Consider the following 8,811-nt stretch of genomic DNA (forward strand, 5'->3'; position numbering starts at 1 on the left):
TATGCACTCAATAACATACTTCAAAATACAGGAAGGAAGTATAAAGTTGGATATTTTAACACTTCTTTCTCAGTAATGTATAGAAAATGTAGGCAAAAAAAATCAGTAAGGATAGAGAAAATTTAAACACTATTGAGCAACCTACCTAATTGATATATATGAAATACTACACCCAAAATCAGCAGTCTCAAAATTCCATTCACGTGTACATAAAACATGTACCAAAAAGGATCATATGTTGTTCGGGTCTCAGTGAATCACAAAGGATTGAGATCAAACTAAATATGTTCTCTTACGACAATGGAATTGAACTAGTAAATCAAGTAATCAATTAAAAAAATAAACAACAAACTACTAAATGACTCATGCATCAAAGAATAGATCATGCCTGGAAATAAAGAAAATGTTTTAAATTGAACACTAATGAAAATAAACATGAAAATTTGTGGATGATGCTAAAGCAGAATTAAGAGTTGTAAATAATTATAATAGGAAAGAAACATCTAGAATCAATGATCTAAGCTTCTAACCTCAAGAAGCTAGAAAAAGAAGATCAAACTAAATCCAGATAAAATAAAAGAAGTATTAACAATGAGAAAACAACAATAAAATAGAAAACAAGTGAAATCAATTATACCTCAACAAAGTTGTTAATAAAAATAGATTCCTTAAGATGCAACGTAGACAAATTTTGGTTCCTTGAAAAGATTATTATACGTCATAAAAACCAATAATCTAAATGAAAAAAGGACATTACTACAGATCTTACTGATATCATAAACCATAAGGAGACATTACAATTAACACAATAAATTGGGCAACTTAGAAAAAATAGACCAATTCCTTATTAAACATAACTTTCACATACTAAAACAAAAAGAACTAGAACCTAAATGTCATATATCTGTTAAAGAAATTGAATCTGTAATTAAGAACTGTCTCTCTCCACTCTCCCTCTGCAAAGGAGAAAAAAAAAAAAATCTAAGTTGAGATGATTTCTCCCAAATATTGAAGGAAGAAATACTAGTTCTACACCTATCTCTCTAGAAAATAGGGAGGAATGCTTAACTTGTTTTTTAGTTAGCTTTACTGAGGCTCAACTGATGTAAAATAAACTACACATACCCAAGTGTACAATGTGATGAGTTTTGCCATACAGTATATACACACCATTACCACAAGCAATATAAAGACCAAATCCATTAACCAAAAATCTTCATTCAGCTTTGTAATCCATCTCTCTCCCATTCCTCAGCCCCTTACAAACATTTGCTTTGGGTCATTACAGATTAGTTTGCATCTTTTAGAGTTTTACATAAATTGAATCAAAAGCATTTATTTTTCATCTTCCTTTATTCAGCATAATTATCTTGAGATTCATCCATATAGTTGCCTACAACATTAGTTAGATTTTATTGTTGAATGGCATTCCATTAACTATTAATGGCTATATCAGAATTTGTTTATTCATTCACCTGTGGGTAAACATTTAGTTTGTTTTCAATTTTTGCCTGATACAAATATAACTTCTATGAACATTTATCCACAAGTCTCTGTGTGGCCATATGATGCCTTTTTATTTCTCTTCAGCAAAAACCTCGAAGTAGAATGATTGGCTTTTATGGTAGGTACGTGTTTAAGTATTTGAACAACTGCCAAGCTACTTTCCAGAATGATTTTCCGTTTGACTTTCCACCCACAAGGCAGAGTTACGATTTCTTCATATGGTTCCAACACTTGGTATGGTCAATATAAAATCGTATGACTTTGGAAAAAAAAAACATTTGCCAGTTTCTCATAAAGTTAAATATACATGTATCCTATGTTCCATTAGCTAAGAGAAATGAATGCATATGTTCATCCAAAAAGACCTTCCCAAGAATGTCCACAGCAGCTTTTCACAACAGCTCAACACTAAAACAACCCACATGCGTAGGGGCAGAAAATGGATAAACAAATTGTAGTATATTCATACTCAGCAATTTTTTAAAAGGATGAACTATTTACACAGACAAAAACATGCACAAATCTCAAAAAAGTATTATGTTGAATGAATTAAACCAGACACAAAAGAACCTACTCCATGATTTATTTTATGTGAAGTTCAAGTAGGCAAACTCATCCATGGTTAATAGACATCAGAATAGGAGTTGTCTGTGCAGAGAAGGGGAGGAGGAGTGTCTGGAAAGGGACAAGAGGAGATTTTCTGGGGTTTACGAATCTATATTTTGATCTTTGTGGTGGTTATATAGGCATGCATACATATTTTTAAAACTCATTCAGCTGTACATGCCGTATGTAAATTAAACCTCAATAAAGTGCTGATGACAGAAAATCTGTATTTGGTAACCAGTTCTGTGAAAAAGGAAAGAAGGGAGGGCGGGAGGGAAGAGGAAGAGGGAGAAGAAAGAAAGAGGAAGAAAGATGTGGAACAGAGAGGGGAGGGGGAAGGAAGCAGAGGGTAAGGAAAGAGGAGAAAAAGGTAAACATGTTTCACAGTTTCCCAGCACAGTCTCTATATACGCCTGTTGTCCAGGCACCCCGGTCAATGTAGCGTTTGTCCCACATTTTTCATTTTTTGTCATTACTCGTTCCATGGACTTTCATTTTATGCTTCCAGCTTCCCCATGGTCACACCTGTAATTGTGTGAGACACGTCTGCAGTGAACAGAGTTGTCACTTCGACACGCATGTGTATTTATACTAAAAGACAAATCAGTCATGTCTTTTCTGTCTTTTCCTGATTTCTTTCCAGACTAAAATCTCTTGCCCAAGAAAAGAACACAAGCGGTTCTCTGTTTTAACAAAAATAGTCTCTGAAGCACGAGGATGCATGGAGGCTAATTTCTCTGGTTTAGGCCGTAGTGAGGGAAATATTCAACACGGATGCTGCAGCCGCCAGCCACTGGGTGCACCAGCCAGACATGGTGCACAGTACGTGCTGCGCTGATGGGTTGTTCACTGGCAGTCTCTCAGGTATAAATAGAAAACGTGCAGAAAACAAGGACGAAAAAGCCCCACTGTAGAGAATCTAGAGAGCTTTTACTACAGTGGTTTGGTCAATTTTTGCATGGTACAAAGCCACAGTCATATATTGTATTATTTGGTAACACGTTTATATTTTGCCATGAACACACTCTGTAATCATAAACCCCAAAAATAGAAGCGCATGCTACTCAAGAAAGTTGATGATGAACATGTATTTTGCACAAAATGTTTCTTGGTATTTATCATCCACTGTGGAAGTCAAAGTACTGTCCAGGAGGATGTGAAGAATCTGCTGAAGACCAGTGAGGACTGACTCGCTTTCAAAGACTGTGCCTGATAATAATGATCTAAAACAGCCCTGCAGCAGCTGTGTTTACACTTCCCTCTCTGAACAATGACTTTTCACTCAAATCAAAGGTAATTTAACTCATTTTTTAATTCCAATTTTTTGTGCACAAATAGTAAAGCAATACTTGGTAATTAGTGTTCCAATAGCAAAAGAACAATTTTGAACACAGTGACATAAGGATAGTCTGATCTCAGCATCATCAAATGTTTTGACAGAAAATCATTTGTTAATCCAGTAATTTGATTTTGGCATCCAATTTATCAAAGTAAAGCTGAAGAAAATTCATTTTGTCGAAGATAAAATACCTGAAATTATCCTGAATGTTATAAATTCAGTTGGAAAACACCAACCTCAAAGACAACTTTGAGGTTGTATACTTCTGTTGTATTTGTATTTTGATAATACAGATAACGAATTTCAGTGAAACACAGAATCATGATAAAAAATATTCTTATTGAATTATGAAGGCAATAGAACACTTACATATTTGGAATCAGTTGTGGTGTGCATAATTTAGAAGAGCATCCCCAGAAGTCATGATTGTCTTTCCATCAAAATAGAAGCTTTGGTTGTTAAAATTTGCAACCATTTTCAGAATAGGCACAGTTAGAGAAATAGAGTTACAAAATTTTTGATCAACGTGGGATACGAAAGAAACAAAACAAAAAGCCTTTCTGCATGGCAGCTCACTGTTTCTCTCCTATCTCTCGTCCACAAGATTGAAAAAGTGTTCATGTTTTTTAAACACTTACTACTTCATAATCAACCTAAGTTACCTGCGAGAGTATTGCACTCATCTGTGAACATTTTCTCAAAATTTTGGTTGCATTTTATTCAGAATCAGCTAGAAAGCTTTAGTCTTTAACCAAAACATGTAATAAATGGAGCACAAATCCCATGAGTTTTTAAAGACTTTAGAAAATTCCAAATACTGAAAATAAATCTTATGAACTGGAAAGTGTTAACATTTATCCCTGCCATAGAAAAAGGAAAACTGAACAAAATAAATAAGCAAAAGCAGTGTACAACATGTAATTCTTAAATTGCCTAATTGTGGCTTGGAATACATTGAATTGTGGCCAGATGCTTCTGATGGAGCTCCCCATTTTAATTGGGTAAACTTATATTTTGAACTAAAATGGAATAATTGCCAGGGTTGATCTTTTTTGGTAACTAAATATGATGAAATTTTTTTTTAATTCTAATTTTATTGTTTTTATCTTGTAAAAATATTCTAAAAGATATTCTAACTGGCGACCAAACAAACAAAATTGTACAGGTGAAAATACAGGGGCTAGGGCAGCGCCTGTGGCTCAAAGGAGTAGGGTGCCGGCCCCGTATACCAGAGGTGGTGGGTTCAAACCCGGCCCTGGCCAAAAACTGCAAAAAAAAAATACAGGGGCTAAAACATTTCTACAGTTCAATGTGAAATGAATGAAGAATATCCTTCATTTTGAAACGTATGCTTGGAGTTCATTAGACACCTCTCTAAAGACAAAGTAATGCTTTCATTTAAAAATAGAACAGTTTGCTGCAACCATCTGAATGAATCTCACTAACATAACGTTGAATGAGAAGAATCAAACACGAATGCCTCCATATTGTATGACTCTGGATATAGAAAGGATAAAAGCAAGCAAACTAATCACTGCTGTTAGCCTTGGGGGAATGGTGAATGGAAAGGTACAGAAAGGGGGTTTCAGAGATTGGTGATGTAATGAGTCTAATTTGATGCTAGTTACTCATATGCGTTAAGCTGGTGAAAATTCATGTATGATATGAATTTCTCCGGATGTTCAATAACATTTCACTTTGTTTTTCTCATCCAATTGTTTTTCTTATTTTCAATTGAAAATAATTATGTGTATTATATATTTATGGGGTATAAGGTGGTGTTTTAACATATGTTTACACTATGGAATGATTAAATCAATCTGATTAGCAAATCCATCACCTCACATACTTATCTTTTTGTGGTGAAAACATTTAAAATCTACTCTTTTAGCAATTTTGAAATATTTTGTTATAATCACCAGTATGCACAATAGATGACTAAAGCTTATTCCTCCTGCCTGATGGAAATTTTGCCCCTTTTAATCAACATCTCCCTTTCCCCAAATCCCTTCCCCCAGCCTCTGGCAGCCATCATTCTTCTCTCTACATCCATGAATTCATATTTTTTAGATACCACACATAAGTGAGATCATGCAGACTTGCTTTCTATAACTAGCTAATTTCACTAGCATAATGTTATCTAGGTTAATCCATGTTGTCACAAATTATAGAATTTTTACTTTTATTTTTTAAAGCTATGTAGTATTCCATTTTACGTGTGTGTGTGAACACCCCATATCTTCTTTCCCATTCATTTGAAAATGGACCCTTAGGTTGCTTCCATAGCTCAGCTAAACCACAATGAACATGGGAATGCTGCTTATCTCTTCAAGATACTGATTTTTATTTCTTTTGGCCAGATCTGGAGAGGAAGAGGCGAGTGGTCTGGTTTCCATCCATGTATAAAACACTCATTAGGACCTCCCAGGCTAGGGAAGGATAAGAGTTCAGGCTATAAGTTGCTGGCAAGAGCAATAGGGCCTATGAAATCAGGTATTAACTCTAGGCCAGGGCAATCAGGCAACAGTCACAAAACAAGGTCCTGTGAGAGGGCTCTCCAGGTAACCTTCGAACTGCCAAATAGCCACAAGCCACCTTGCTGTTACCCACAGGCAGAGATGTCCCCATAGGGCTGGGCAGAAAAGCAGAGTTTCCCTGGGCCGGTTACTCTCCCTTTCTGAGCCTGACATTCCTCTCCTGTAAAACAAGGGGCCTAGACTGCCATCAAGACTGAGGTGGGCAGAATGAAGCATTGGACAGTTGGTATTGATAGACCTGAATCTACCATTCTGCCTTTCTCACACTCCCCGGTGCCCGCTTCAGGCTGACGGATGTAGAGTCCCTACCCATAATCTTCCTTCCCTCTCAAACTGCTCTCTGAAAGGGGCTCCTTACACCAAATGTCCTTCTGGGTCACACAGCCAGTACGAATGAGTCAGTATTTGAATCCCAGGGAACATCTAAGGGATCACACTAGGGAGACCTTCCGCCATGGTGTGGGCTCATTCCCGCAGGCTGCAGAAGGGATGCTGTGTAACAGAGCAATTTCAGGCTGTAAACATCACCCTGGGAAGGGACACAGTGGCACTGGGTGTCCTGGGGCTCTCTTGAAGCTTATGGCATGTTGTCCAACTCTCTCTTCTCTATGGAGCTTGAGTGAGAAAGGACATGGCTCCATGTCCTCTTAGCCACCTTCGTGGGGAAACATTTCAGAACACTCAACAACCCAGCTGTGTCAGTAGTTTTGTCCAGCATCTCAACAGGTGGCTTTTACAGGGGATACCTGTCCTATTTCTGCATGACACCCTTGGAGCCCATGGAAGGTCTGGGGCAAAATCCAGGAGACTTGGATTCCATTTACAGCCAGGGTGACCTGGAGCAAATCACATGACCTCTGTACTTCCAGTTTCCATCTGTAAAATGAGAATAATTCCTAGTACATGTGGGCTGTCGTGAGACGAGGCTGCTTCGTATACTGGGTACCGGCCTCCTGAAGCCCTGGTATAAGTCTTCTTCTTACCTGCCCTTAGGCACACCTGCTGGGACAGGGGTCCAGGCTCACCTGGATCTTTCCGAGCCATGACTGTGTTTCAGAGACCATTATTTCGATCCACACCGTGTGAGGGGCTATGGAGGGTTTTGCTGTTGAATTAGAGTTTGAGAATCGCCTGTTGAATCCAACATTTTCCTATCATAAAAGAAGAAACTTAGGCCCACGAAAAGGAGGAGACTTCCCCAAGATCACTCAGAGAATGACGCAGAACTGGGAATTGGTTCAGATCAAAACAAATCACAGCTGAAGGCTATGAGCAGCCACACTTCACAGTGAATGTTATGCTGAGCAGACCCCATGGCAGGCAGACCCAAGAGATGTCTTCAGCCACAAACTTAAGAAAGCTGCTTTGCTGGCTTGTTTTTCAGCCTCTCCCTGGAGACCTCAGACCACTCCTGTGCATTATTGGATTGACTCTGGCTGTGAAGATTATGGGGTGTGAGCAGGCCCGGGAGGCCCAGGGGCAGGGAAGCCTGACTCATGCATAAATACAGGCCAGGAGCAGGGTCACCAGAACAGAGGCGTGCATGGGAAGGGCAGCTCTCCTACTCCCACATCCTGGTGCTGTCTCTGCCAGCCACCTCTGCAGGAAAGTAACGAAAGTTGGTAGGATGCGAGAGGCAAGAATGGGGGCTGCTAGGGGCCCAGGGCTAGAATCAGCACAAGGGCAAAGCCTGGGAGCTCAGCTACATTCACTCCTCTCCTTCTGGAGGTCTTCCAGAAGCCCCAGCAGGTGTGCCTAGAAAGCCTCCAGGAGGAAGCAGGCCCAGGCGCTCTGACAGACGACTCCCCGGCACATGACCATGGGGAAGGGCTGGCCCCATGCCCTGTCCAGTGATTCTTGTGGTCCTGCTCTCCGCAGCATCCATGGTGGGCTGTATCAGGGCCCCTGGCTATCTGCCAATGTCCAGACCCTCGGACACCTTCTCCACAAAAGGAGACGTGCTCATTGGGGCCGTGTCCCCCTTACACGCAGTGCTGGACCAGCCAGTAGTCAAGTTCCAGCAGTCTCCAGAGCAGCTGCAGTGCCGACGGAGGGTCATGTTCTTCTTTATCCCTGGGGAGGTAGGGAAGGAGGGAAGAAGGAGGGAGAGTCACCCTCCTGGGCACTTGCACTCCAGGGCCCCTGGCAGGGAGAGCCTAAGCTGGAACAGCCCCCCTGTGAGTTCTTTCGGAGTCTGTTTGGGGCCTGGTGGGGAGTAGGTGGGTAGAAGCCATGAAGAGAGACCAAACCCACACTGGACTGTGTGTCTTCAAGAAGGGCCTCCAAGATGTCATCAAGCCCTACGACCCGGCAGAAGGAACACATCCCTAGGTAGTAGAGACTCGAGTCCAGTTCTCTCTCTCTCCAAGTCGTTGAGTAACTGAAGGCAAGGCCCTTTCTCTCTCTGGGCCTTGACACCTCCCGCTCTTTGCTCAGTGCCAACACTCTGATGGAGGGCAGAGCTCAGTACCTCAGCTGTGGGTTGGTTTCAGAACCATGGCACCAGAGTTACAATGAGATGCATCTTCATAGGCATGTTCATGAGGTCCTGGGAAGTTTAGCCCCTTGTCAACAACTCTCCCCCACACGCCCAGCTTCTATGAATATCTGGGCTCTTTCCAAGGCTTAACTGGTTTCAAACCAGATTTCAATCTGTGAGCCTGCAGGGACTCTCCAGAAAGACGTCCAGAAAGTATGTGGCTGCACATCACCCTGCCCTAGGCCTGGCTTACTTCTTCCTGCCTGAGTTTTTGTCAAAGGCATTCCAGTGCGTGTCCTTAGCATCTGCTCATCACTCTCTGCTGTGTCCGTGGCTGTGGGTCT

This window comes from Nycticebus coucang, chromosome 14 (assembly GCF_027406575.1).
Source record: "Nycticebus coucang isolate mNycCou1 chromosome 14, mNycCou1.pri, whole genome shotgun sequence".
Taxonomy (NCBI): Eukaryota; Metazoa; Chordata; class Mammalia; order Primates; family Lorisidae; genus Nycticebus; species Nycticebus coucang.